The following is a 14,180-nucleotide window of genomic DNA, read 5'->3' as shown; positions in this document are numbered from 1 at the left end:
CTGTAAGTAGCAACATAACACTATGAGACTGTGAGAGCTTCTGACAATGTTCACCTTTCAAATAACTTCCGGGAATTCAGCCAGGTAACACTTTCAGCGACCGCCGATATTTCGGCGGGAGAACATCCCGCCATTTTCAAGGCAAACTGCAACGGACAGGCGACGTACATGCATGTTTAAAACCTTGGTTCTCGGGTAGAAGCAGGAAAGATAACACACACACACACACTGAACACTAGTGCCACCAAAGATGACCAAGGTCAGAGCTATCGATAGTGAGACTATGAATTCGCAGGTGAGGCAGCATTGACTCTGTTCCTCTGTTTTTTGACAAGGGAGAGAGCCGGATTCCAAACAGAGTTTAAACAGAAACCTCCATCCCTGTTAACGAGGTTGCTCGCTAATTTAATCTCAACTGCCTCCCTAATGACACTGTCCCAATAGCTGCACGTGCATGCCAATATCTCGGTGTTATAATATAACATGGGGTGACCAGTATCCAAGCAATGTTCGGCAATAGCAGATCTATTTGGCTGCTGTAATCGTGTGTGCCGTTTATGCTCAGTACATCTGTCCTCCACGGTCCTGATAGTTTGACCAGTATATGCCATGCCGCAGCTACAAGGAATACGATATACACCCGCCTTACGCAGTCCAAGATCATCCTTAACGGAACTCAAAAGTGCTCTAATTTTAGATGGAGGTCGGAAAACACATTTCACATCGTATTTCCGTAAAATACGACCGATCTTATTGGACGTGTTTCCTACGTAAGGCAAAAAGGCAGTAGACTTAGGTGTTGACTCAGAATTATCGTCAATCACCCGATGTACAGTTGGTCGATAGCGCAACGCACGTTCAATATGTCTATCACTATAACCATTTTGACGAAATGTAACTTCAAGATGGGACAGCTCAGCTGGCAAAGTCTCAGCGTCAGAAACGACCTGTGCCCTGTGTACCAAGGTACGAAGTACCCCTTCACGCTGAGCCGAATGGTGACAACTATTAGCTTGTGAGTACAAGTCGGTGTGAGTACGTTTCCTGTAGACTGCATGTCCCAATGATCCATCATTCTTCCTCCTAACCAACACGTCGAGAAAGGGAAGGCAACCATCCTCTTCCACCTCCATCGTAAAAGGAATGTTCGGGTGGATCGAGTTCAGATGTTCTAGAAAGACATTCAAATTCTCCCTACCGTGAGGCCAAACAACGAAGGTATCGTCAACGTATCTAAAGAAACAGGCGGGTTTTAAAGGCGCCGACTCCAATGCACGTTCCTCGAAGTCTTCCATAAATAAATTTGCGATCATAGGAGACAACGGACTACCCATCGCAACTCCATCTGTCTGCTCGTAATACTGGTCATTAAATAAAAAGTAAGTGGATGTCAACACATGCCTAAAGAGATCAGTTAAATCAGCAGCAAACCTGGCTTCAATTAACCGCAACGAATCAGACAGAGGAACACGAGTGAAGAGAGAGATCACATCGAAACCTCACTAAAATATCATTCAGCCTCAGTCCCTCCAAACGACGTAAAAAATCAGCTGAGTTTCTGATATGATGTTCACACCGTCCTACTTGTGGACTCAACAGAGAAGCAAGATGCTTGGATACACGATATGTCGGAGCGCCGATGTTACTCACTATAGGACGGAAAGGAACCCATTCCTTATGAACCTTTGGAAGGCCATATAACCTAGGGGGAACGGCACTATAGGTGTTAAGCCTCTTGATTGTGTCCTGCGACAAACCACTTTTCTTCAGGAGGCTGTTGGTCTTTCTCTCAACACTTTTCGTGGGGTCAGCATCGATTCTGCGATACGCTGAATCAGATAGTAAACGTTGCATCTTTTGTACATAATCATGTTTATTTAAAACAACGGTGGCATTGCACTTGTCAGAAGGTAAAATAACAATACTGGGATCAACTTTGAGAGAGCGTAAAGCAGCCCTCTCTGCTGCTGTTACATTACTCTTGGGTGGACGAGCCCTAGTCAAAACCGGCATGCCTCCCTCCTAACTTCCTCTGCAGCGTCAGGAGGTAGTTTGCAAACTGCCTGTTCAATTGAACTAATAAAATCAACTACCGGCAAATTCTTCGGAGTGGGTGCAAAATTTAAACCCTTCCCTAGCACGGATAAGGTTGCGTCGTCAAAAGATTTCTCTGTGAGATTTATCACAGAACGTCGAGATATAACATCCGACTCCGCGCGATGGGAACGTTCAAACTTTGCCAAATGCCGGGCAGTAACGGAGTTGTACTCCCAGTCAGCTTGGGTCCATGAGGCACCGTCCAACCAATCCCAAGTGAAATCAAACACTTCAGATGCAACCATTAAATGAAAACGATACAATTCTTTGTAAACAGAATCCAAACGTCGACGAGTAAAACGATTCCTTTCGCGAACAAGAGCCAAGCCAGCACGTTGCTTGATACGTTTGGCGGCAGGAGAATTAATATGGTGCACAACCTTAGCAAATGTTGGGACATGATTTTCATCACGTGACCTCAATAAAAACGACAAAACACATTGCAGTCTAACTCGACAGCTACGAAGTTTATCCAACTTACGTAAACACCGATACATTTCCTCCCCGTAGAGGTAAACAATGTGAGACCTGAGTTTCTCCTGGCGTATACAACTTTCAAATAACTTCCGGGAATTCAGCCAGGTAACACTTTCAGCCGAAATATCGGCGGTCGCTGAAAGTGTTACCTGGCTGAATTCCCGGAAGTTATTTGAAAGTTGTATACGCCAGGAGAAACTCAGGTCTCACAATGTTCACCTGTATAAAATCTGCTCCCAGGAAGAAGTGGGAGTAGTATTCTTTCCATGCAGATGTATTTCCACTTGTGTTAAATGTGAGCCTGCCCTTTTCTCGTGTGTCATTTTTCAGAGACCTTTTTCTGCTATAGTAAGAGCATTTTTGATGAAAGCACCAATGTTCTGAAAGATACTGTTACTTTATGATGTACTTTTTCTACTTTGTTATGACGCATTGTGAAGAATAAAGCATTATAGATAAAATACATTCTTTTCTTGTTTCTTCCCTACATTAATCACACTTAGGAGTGCTCTGAATGTGATAGCTATGTGCTGGATGGAAGGATGATGTGATATATCAGTACTTTAATGGAGGGAATTCTGTGCATTCTAGAGACATTGTACCATATACCATAGTCAGAAGCATGGTGTATATTAGGAGAAATTGGTATGGATGCAGAGCAAACATAAAAAATCCATCTAAAGAAGAACCAGTTGATGTTGAACTGGACTCTCAATCTGTACTATTGCCATGCCCTTCTATGGATGACTACTAGCTTATGAATTCTGACTATCAGAATGAATATGTGCAACTACATAACGTTTGGGTGAAACATTTACATCTTTCTTCACTAGAAAGTACCTGGTTTTTAAGTTCTGATTTATAATTATGGAATTGGACTGTTTGAGTTTGATATTGTCTAAATGCTAACAATACAGAAGTACATTTCAAAAATCAGTATGGAATGTGTATGGCGCAGAAAACTAGTTTTAATGTAACATTTCTTAATGGTGGGAGGAAATATCACACACAGCATCACTGTATTCGAATGCCCTGCCACACGTTTGGAGGTTGTTACACACATCTCATTCTATTGCACCACTGGAAGTATGGAGTACTTTCTTTTCTTACAAAATCTAAAGGAGATCTATATGCAGGTATACGGCGTGCAAGACTGTAACTTAAATAGCACATTTGTAAACAGTGGAATGAGCACCACACACAGCATCACTTTACTTAAACAGCCCTGACAAACATTTGTAAGCTGTGTGACAGTACTTCGAAAATAATTGTTTTTTTTGTATGCTCTGAAGTCCACATTTGTTGCATGCAAAACTTGTTGTAATAGGTATATCATCTTGCAGTGAACTTTCTTTGATCTAAGAATGACTGAGAGACTGAAATCATGAACAGCACACCTCCAATGCAATGCTTCTAAGCTCTTAAGCAAAACAATAACACATACCTACTCTCCCTCTACTGCAGTGGATAGCACTTCCTGCAGACCATGTGTGTTGATGGCACTTTGTTGCTTTAGAAATACATCCTGTGTTGCCTCTAGAGCTGTTAATTTTAACGGTATTGATGGACTAACACTGCCGCTGTCAGAGATAAGAACGCAAGGCAGAATGTACTTTACGTAGCTGTCAACTGCCCCCCACCTTCTCTCTCTCTGTCTATATATATATATATATATATATATATATATATATATATATATATATATATATATATATACTGCTTCCCCCCACTCTAGTTGAAAGAGGCCTGTCTTTGTACCTTACTATACATTCTCAATTTGTACTATAACTTCAAGATCATTGTCGGCTGCTATCCTGACATTAACAGGCATAGATCCATTTGTTGTTAAATGATACATACTGGTGAACAATAATATCGATTTGACAGCTCGACTGTACATAGTCACTGTCTACCATAGTCACTGTCTATCAATCCTGTAAGTCCACATCTGTTCATATTACTTGACGGGTATGCAAAGCAAAAGCATCATGTGAATGCTGCTGGGACTGTATAGGTATGAATACTTCATTCAAATGTGTAATGAATTAAAATAAAATCTCTGGGAAAGACAAAATATTTTTTTTCTCCCAGAAATGTAGGGGTGGGCTAGGGTATGTATGGAAAAATACAGCCAATTTTTTACTTGATCAGCATGTGAGATTGGGATAGATGAGTAATCGATAATATTGGGGTGATTTACCCTCCACTGTGCACTGTAATGCTGCTTGCATTGTATTTGCCGGCCGAAGTGGCCGCGCGGTTCTGGCGCTGCAGTCTGGAACCGCGAGACCGCTACGGTCGCAGGTTCGAATCCTGCCTCGGGCATGGATGTGTGTGGTGTCCTTAGGTCAGTTAGGTTTAACTAGTTCTAAGTTCTAGGGGACTAATGACCTCAGCAGTTGAGTCCCATAGTGCTCAGAGCCATTTTTTGCATTGTATTTGTATTAGATGTGGAATGTTTGTAGGTGATGGAGTTGTTTGCAAGAAGGAAGGAAGAGCTGTGGTAGAGTTGGTAATTGACCTGAATGTAACTAAATCTATTGCGTGTTAATAGGACTAGAAATGTCACACACTGTTATCAGAAGCGGTAACTGCTGTAAAATGCCTAGCAGTATGCATATGAAGTGAGCTGAAGTTGAATGCAAATGTCGGGTTTGGCTTCATTTGCTAGCATCTTAAGGGAAGCACACAAGCACTAACAACTGGCAAGTCGGTGAGCTAAAGCAGAAGAATGTGCCAGGCTCAAATTCATCTGTATGGATTTTAAAGGAAGGGGTGTGATTCACTCACTAAGATGTGAGGTGAGTGATTGCAGATCCTGGCATGCAGGATACACAACATTGTACTTTGGCTTACACTATGTTGGCGAGCCACATAGCTTGTATTAGGGTTCATCTCAGTATCCTGTAGAACCTGGTATTCCAAAAAAAAAAATGGTTCAAATGGCTCTGAGCAGTATGGGACTTAACATCTATGGTCATCAGTCCCCTAGAACTTAGAACTACTTAAACCTAACTAACCTAAGGACAGCACACAACACCCAGTCATCACGAGGCAGAGAAAATTCCTGAGCCCGCCGGGAATCGAACCCGGGAACCCGGGCGCGGGAAGCGAGAACGCCACCGCACGACCACGAGCTGCGGACCCGGTCTTCCAAATCTGATGTATGCACAGTATGCCGTCTCCCTGCATGTTCGTCTGTCTGAAAGGACTAATGATCACACAAACACCCAAAAAGTGCTTGACATATTGTGTGATGTGGTTGGTGTCTGTGGGAGCTTGGTATAGCTATGTTGCCTTTCGACCGTTTCCACCTGCTTCTCCGTACACAAACACTATCTCTGCTTGTTCCCGACGTGAACAAAGGACCATTCTGCTGCTTACAGCAAACTGAGTCATTCACATAGCCTGCAACACACAAGGCATCCACAACACGTGGTCAGAGGAATTGTCATTCGTCAGTGCCGTCTTCCATGGTAATGATGCATTTCCAGACACGTTCATGGAACATTTTTTCCTCCGTTTTCAGTCATGAATCCGTTACTGCAGTTTGTCGGCTTTATTAATGCTCACCCCGTATTTCAGTGCATTATACTATAGGAGAAACGATCACAAATATTTAATAAATGTTTTAAATGTCATTTTTCTTCTACTCATTGCGCTGTATTACAACAGCCTTAATATAATTTCATATTCATTGCTACAAATACGTATTGTGTTTGAAGATGACCATCTCTATAATGCACACTCATGAATCTGTGTTACTTTCGTTTGAAATTCACACCATAGCAGCTGACCAGTACGAGGCACAGATGCCCATAAGTTGGATTAATATAAGTTTTCAGCACTGTGAGCCAAACAAGAAGGCCTTCCCCATATCAAACCCTCTCACTCTGCAATGACAAATTTATTTGTCCCTGTGCGTAGCTTCGTCGCTGAGGTGACTGACCAGCTTCTTGCAAGCCTACTATAATTCCTCCAGTGTATTTTAATTTGACGACGGAGTCACGTGCAGCCAACAATTACAAATGGTAAGTATGCGTTCTTTACCAGTAAATTTAAGCATAAAAGTTATTTAAATAATGTGTCTTGCGATGTACTTGTTTGGTCTTCTGGCCCATAATTGCATCTGTTCAAATGTGTATAATCCATACTGCGTCTTGTAAAACATTGACTATTACGTGAGAGAGTATTCTCATGTAACTAGATTAAAGTTGCTTTGTACCTGTCAGTCAACGAAAGGGAAATTTGTGGCAAGTTCTATGGGACCAAACTTCTGGGGTCTTCGGTCCCTACCCTTACACACTACACTACATACTCTAACTTTAACTAACTTACGCTAAGGACAACACACACACCAATGCCCGTGGGAGGACTCGAACCTCCGACGGGGTAGCAGCAGTAGTAAGAGAGTGCATGTCGGGCAGATAGCACCTGTGCAGAGCTTGTACATTGGAGTGCATGATACCGTATGATTGGCGCCGTCAGATGAAGACAACATGTGCTTTTAATTACCAAATGCAATATTATATCAATAGCACCGTGTTTACAGTCAACATCTACAACAAACTGGGAAAGTTTTTGTGTCCATACTAAGTGCTACGGTAAGTACACCCAGAAATTTTAAGTAAAACCTCAACCTCACACATCTCTGTAATTTGAAGAGCACTTCTGCTCGTGTAATTATTGTTCACTTTTTGAGAGTTCTTTTAGATATATTTACACTTTTTTCTCAAAATGTTGACGACACATGTACGTAACATATACGCAAAGTGTAATGCCAATCTGAAGATGGCAGCACGATTCTTCCGAAACTAGTAATTCGAATAAAGGTCTTACAATCAAGCAATCTTAGCTTTCACACACACACACACACACACACACACACTTTCAGGAAACATTCCTCACACACAGATAAAGAAAATATGTTATGTGGACATGTGTCCGGAAACGCTTAATTTCCATGTTAGAGCTCATTTTAGTTTGGTCAGTATGTACTCCAACGTGATCAAATTGTAAATTTTCACAATCAACATGTGTGGGCTGACGAGAATCCGCACGCAGTTGTGCAATCACGTCATCAACACAGATTTTCTGTGAACGTTTGGGCAGGCGTTGTTGGTGATGTCTTGATTGGGCCCCATGTTCTTCCACCTACGCTCAATGGAGCACGTTATCATGATTTCATACGGGATACTCTACCTGTGCTCCTAGAACATGTGCCTTTACGACACAACATGTGGTTCATGCACGATGGAGCTCTTGTACATTTCAGTCGAAGTGTTCGTACGCTTCTGAACAACAGATTCGGTGACCGATGGATTGGTAGAGGCGGACCAATTCCATGGCCTCCACGCTCTCCTGACCTAAACCCTCTTGATTTTCATTTATGGGGGCATTTGAAAGCTCTTGTCTACGCAACCCCGGTACCAAATGTAGAGACTCTTCGTGCTCGTATTGTGGACGGCTGTGATACAATACGCCGTTCTCCAGGGCTGCATGAGCGCATCAGGGATTCCATGCGACGGAGGGTGGATGCATGTATCCTTGCTAACGGAGGACATTTTGAACATTTACTGTAACAAAGTGTTTCAAGTCACGCTGGTACGTTCTCTTGCTGTGTGTTCCATGATTAATGTGATTTGAAGAGAAGTAATAAAATGAGCTCTAACATGGAAAGTAAACGATTCCGGACACATGTCCACATAACATATTTTCTTTCTTTGTGGGTGAGGAATGTTTCCTGAAAGTTTGGCCGTACCTTTTTGTAACACCCTATATATATATATATATATATATATATATATATATATATATATATATATATATATATATATATATATATATATAGATCGAACCAACATGTGTATCCTCACTTTTGTTATTGATAGTATAATTCTATAGTAGACATGCAAAAGTTGGTAGGCAGCCCCAAAGTACCGATTGCTACATGTTGGTAGCATTTGCAACACCTTAGTGTTGATTGTGGGCTAATTAACAGTTGTGACGTTATAGTTGTGTGGTGAAGTGTTGCTGGTTTCACAGTGTGTGCGAATGACTTGGATTGATATACACTTCTGACATCGTCAGCGTGGGGACGATCTGTAGTGTTGTGAATGCGGAATAAATTTTCAAGCGTCAAGATCGATAAAATCATTTATTCGTATAGATAACCGGTTTTGGCCATTCTCTGTTGCCATCTTCGGATATGCAAAGGACGGCATCGAAAGTGCTAACAACTAGCATGGACATACATTGTATAGCACTTCTTACTGTACTGAAGGAGAAGATTGTGTAACGATGTAAATATAGATATGTTGTTATTCCATGTGTTGCAAATATTGGGTACAATTACGTGTACTGTAATGTTACTTGCTGTATCCTAGCATTTTCGGTCCTATCTTTTGCGGATTCGAAGATGGCAACAGAGAGTTGTCAAACCCGGTAATCTAAGTGAATAAACGATTTTAGCGATCTTGGCAGTTGGAAATTTATTCTGTGTTCACTTGGATTAATAATAATATTTGTCCTTATAAAGTACGGTAAGTGAAATAACAGTGTTATTCTACTCGCCGCATTGTATTACAACAGCTATAAGTAATTTAATGTTTCCAGAATGAGATTTTTCACTCTGCAGCGGAGTGTGCGCTGATATGAAACTTCCTGGCAGATTAAAACTGTGTGCCCGACCGAGACTCGAACTCGGGACCTTTGCCTTTCGGAGCACTTGCCCGCGAAAGGCAAAGGTCCCGAGTTCCACTCTCGGTCGGGCACACAGTTTTAATCTGCCAGGAAGTTTCTTAATTTAATGTTGTCTACCGCAAATAATTTCCGCGTTGGAAGATGACCGTCCCTGTGACGCACATTCACGAATCCATGTTACTTCCGTTTGAAATTTATACCACAGCAGCTGACTGATACAAGTCGCGCTCGTCTGTGAGTTGTCACAAGAAAAACAATAAAACATCCCTCCTCTCGCATCCTCCAACCCCGCCGTGGCCGCGCCACTTACCTCTCTGTAGTTTTACTGTATCTTTAAGTATTTTTGTTTGTTACTGAGCAGGAAGCAAGAAGTTCTTAACGTTAGTTGACTCTTTTCGGATTCGGCTGTTAGTTGCTCGATGCGTATTTTTATAAAATGCGGCTGAGAACCGCGGTCCGCATGAATACTTAATTCGAGGACCACTGCTCTAGATCCTGAAATAATTTTACCAATAATGTGGATATAATTATCTTCAGCCAGTGACAGAGTTACTTCATGTGGGACCATATTTTTCGGTTTATTAACCTATCTTCTTCGCATTACAACAGCAAAACGAGCATTATACCATTCTTGTATCAGTAAATCACTTAGAATGCTTTTTATACACGTAATAGGTATACGCTGTTGGTGGAAACGGTGGAAATGACGCAGCCCACTTACTTTTTTAAGTCATTTTTGCTTCATTAGATAACCTCCTTGGTAGAAAACAATTTCGCCGTCGAGAGATTTCACATCCTTGCACACATAGAAATTGTTTAGCGTATTTTGTAGATACGTAAAAGTGTTGCATGTTTAAGAGTCACTGTGAAGCGAGAAGAAGATCCCAGAAAGATCAGACGGGTTACTGTGTATAAAATTATGAAAGATAAAGTACTTACACAGCCAGAACACGGTGGAATCACGTTTAGAAATACTATAACGAAATAACACTATGAAAGACAAAAAAGCGGAGGAAGGCAATGAAAACAACCTAAGTGAGGCAGTTGAAAACTATCAAAAGAAGAAAAAAAGGTAAAATCAAAAAGGTTGCCTAACTTCAACACCGGGGAAAATACATTACTCCCGGAAAATTCAAATATCTTGGCCGCTGATAATTCTGTTTTGCTCACAGCTAACAATGTGAGCGCTAAGTGAAACATTATTGTCTTGGCAACGAAAATCCTTTTTAGGTCACAAATGAACTTTTTCGATGTAATTCCCTTTTAGGTCAACGTACTTTACCAAAGTTTTCCGACAAACAAATTCCCTCCACATTGTACGATTCTGGAAGGTCAACACAATAAAGGGTTGCGACTACTGGAACCTATTCATTGGTCTCAGAATGTTTCCCGTACACAAATTTCATTAGATGTAGGATGGATAGAAGTAAGAGCCAATCTGGTGGATAGGGTGAACTTTTTCGATGTAATTCCCTTTTAGGTCAACGTACTTTACCAAAGTTTTCCGACAAACAAATTCCCTCCACATTGTACGATTCTGGAAGGTCAACACAATAAAGGGTTGCGACTACTGGAACCTATTCATTGGTCTCAGAATGTTTCCCGTACACAAATTTCATTAGATGTAGGATGGATAGAAGTAAGAGCCAATCTGGTGGATAGGGTGAATGTTCCAACAATATTACTTCAACGTTATCAGTCTTTCATTGGCCAAAGTATTGTGGACAGATGTGTAGTGCAGAATGAATATGATTGGTTTCCTTTTATTATACAGGCTTCTTATGTATTTTTTAAAAAAATCCAGTACAGTACCTACAGACGGCTCCTATGGTCTTCGTCAGTTACTGTCTGACAGTTTGGAAGGTAATCAATGAGAAGAATACCAGAAAGCACTAGCCGATACCTCCTTTTCTAGTTGCAGTCGGACACTAAAGTCTACATACACTCTAAAAATAACACTTGAAGTCAAAATTAATCAAGAAAATATTATGTATTCACTTTCTGTGACATAAACAGACATGTTAAGAACTGAAAAACAACATATACACTGCATAAATGACAATAATTCGTTTTACTGACATCTTGAGCATACAAATGAAACAGCGGTCAGGTACAAAAGTAAATATACACTCTGATGTTCTTCATTTTCAGGTCCAATTCAATATTTTCTACTGCCTCCTTCTGCTTCGATCACAGCTTCCAAACGTCGAGGCATAGATTCCTCTAATTTTTTTTTTTTGTGTACGTAGGTGTAAAGTTATTCCACTCTTTCACTAAGGCTGCTTTTAAATCATCTTTGCTTTTGATGTATTTTTTTAATCCTACGCTTTAGTTCTCCCCAAAGACGTTCATTTGGGTTAATGTCTGGTGACTGGGGAGGCGAATGCAACTGTTTTGGTACATTGTAAAGTAGCCATTCTTTTACAATTCCCGTATGCTTGGAGTCATTGTCTTGTTGAAACACCCAGTCTGTTCTTAGTCCCAGTTTCTCCGCAGATTGCTTCAGATTCTCCTTTAAGATGGTGAGATGCTTCCAATTATCCATCATACTTTCAATAAATACTAAATTCCCAATAGCAGCTCCAGACATGCAACCCCACACAAGAATATTTCCACCACCATACTTCACTGATGGGATAAGATTTCTCTTCTTCCAACCTTAATTCCTTTTTTGCCACACCTTTTGCTGTCCATCTCACTGGAAGATGGTAAACTTATTCTCATCCGTGAAAAGTAATGTATTCCAAAACGTGGAATCTTTATTTCGATGCAGAGTTGCAAATTCTAGGCGCTGTTCATTTACTCTGCTTATGAACGGTTTCTTTCTTGCTGTTCTTTCAAATCCATGATTGTGCAGAAGTCTTCGTACTGTTATGGGATGAACATTATTTCCACTAGTATTTGCGACATCTAATGCCAACTCCGTAGCTGTAATTCTGGGATCCGCATTCACTTTTCCAATGATGTGTTGGCGCTCCCTGTTAGATAATTTTGGTGGTCGTCCACATCTAGCTTTGTTTTCTACACTTCCTCGATCCCTGTAATTTCTTATTACAGTATTGGACACTTGCTTGGCTCCTTCTAACAATTTCCCAAATTTTCCGCAGTGAAAACCCCTTTTTGGTGAGCTCAATAACATTTTTCCTCACCTCCACTGGTATTTCGGTTCGTTTTTGAATCCATGTTACGCGATCGAATTATGTATTGCAAAACAAGTCTATTATATCTACAAACCATACCACTTGCACTGTGTCAACTGCAACGTCTCTCTTGCAACTAATGACAGACTCGAAGTGTATGTTGACTTCCGTACCTCAGGAAGCAAACACAGTTGTATCTATCACGCTTGCAGTGCACGATACCGGTCTGCAGACCTTGATATACGAGGGCTGTCCAGAAAGTAAGTTACGATTGATCGCGAAATGAAAATCACAGTGAAAATCAGAAATGTTTCATTTGTAACAGTTAGCTACACCTTTCAGCTACTTCTCTACGTAGTCGCCGTTCTGACTCAGACATTCGTCGTAGCGTTGTACCAACTTTCCAATACCCTCATCATAGAAGGCAGCCGCCAGTGCTTTCCGCCAATTCTCTACGCTGGCCTAAAGCTCGTTGTCTGTGCCAAAATGTTGTCTTCATAGCCAGCGGTTAGTTTGAGCAGAGATGAAACTCAGTGGGAGACAATTACGGGCTGTATTGTGGGTAACAAAACATTTCCAATTGAAACGATGCAGGAACATCTTCATTGCCCCTGCAGAATGAGGCTGAGAATTGTCTTGAAGAAGAAACCGCACGACAGTTATGTAGTGTTGGTTGCATAGCTTCAGGGGAAAATTCTCACCAGGCCCTCGTACTTGGCGGGAGACACTATTTTCTATAACATCTTTGCGCGCTCACTAAGAGCTCAGGAATGAAAAGAGCGACATAATTCTACCTAGAGTCATACTAGAGACATTGCTCAACATATCTTTGCAGAGCTTTATCGGATATTCATAGTCGTTTCCATTTCGCGACCGACCGTAACTTACTTTCTGGACAGCCCTCGTATGTCATTGTGGACGTGGATGCTGGCACAGAGTTGCACATGTACCTCTGTGCATACAGGCTGTACGCGACATGCTGCAAAATGGGGGTGTATGTAGACTTTAGTGTCCGACTGCATAACAATCTCCCTTTCTTTGCGTATTGTTATAAAAATTCTTTTAATTCAGTCACTTAAAATATTTTTAATTTTTACGATCATTATAATATTACATATCCCTTACTGTTAGAAAGTTCGTAGATGTACCGAAAGTTAATATACTACGTTGAAGTAGCTATTCTGGTATTGTCAACATTTATATAATTTCGTAAGGGCAGAAATATTATATTAGCAGATAAATGTTACTTACGTTACTGTGGCTGTCTCGTTGTCTAGGATGTCTGTTCCTGTTTATGCTTTCCAATTAATAGGTTCAAGGTTCTTTGTTTCAGTAGATGGGATATTGTTGCTTTTTGACATTATCAATATTTATTCATAAATTCTTGACACTTGCTACAACACCACTTGTTAAGTAAATGCATTGTGTAACTTTTCAACACAACACAAAGAACTTGACTGTTACATTGAGCACTCTCGAGAACAGCTGAAACTTATGACGCGTTTGGCGCCTAAAATTTGTATAAGTATTACTGCATAGCTTCCAGACCCTTTTGGACCAGGATGTAGTTCAAAAGAATTTTATTACGACTATCTTACTTGAAATTATATTTCAGGTATAATTTACGCAGTGTTTTCTGGAAATATTTATTTATATAAAGATTTATGCGCCTAATAATTAATAAATAAGGTTTATCCCTTTTAAAATTGTCAGTTGAATAATCGACGGTAAAATTAGAAAAATTAAAAATTAAAACAGGAATTT

The sequence above is a fragment of the Schistocerca nitens genome, chromosome 7 (assembly GCF_023898315.1).
Source record: "Schistocerca nitens isolate TAMUIC-IGC-003100 chromosome 7, iqSchNite1.1, whole genome shotgun sequence".
Lineage (NCBI taxonomy): Eukaryota > Metazoa > Arthropoda > Insecta > Orthoptera > Acrididae > Schistocerca > Schistocerca nitens.
This window is presented reverse-complemented; position numbering follows the sequence as displayed.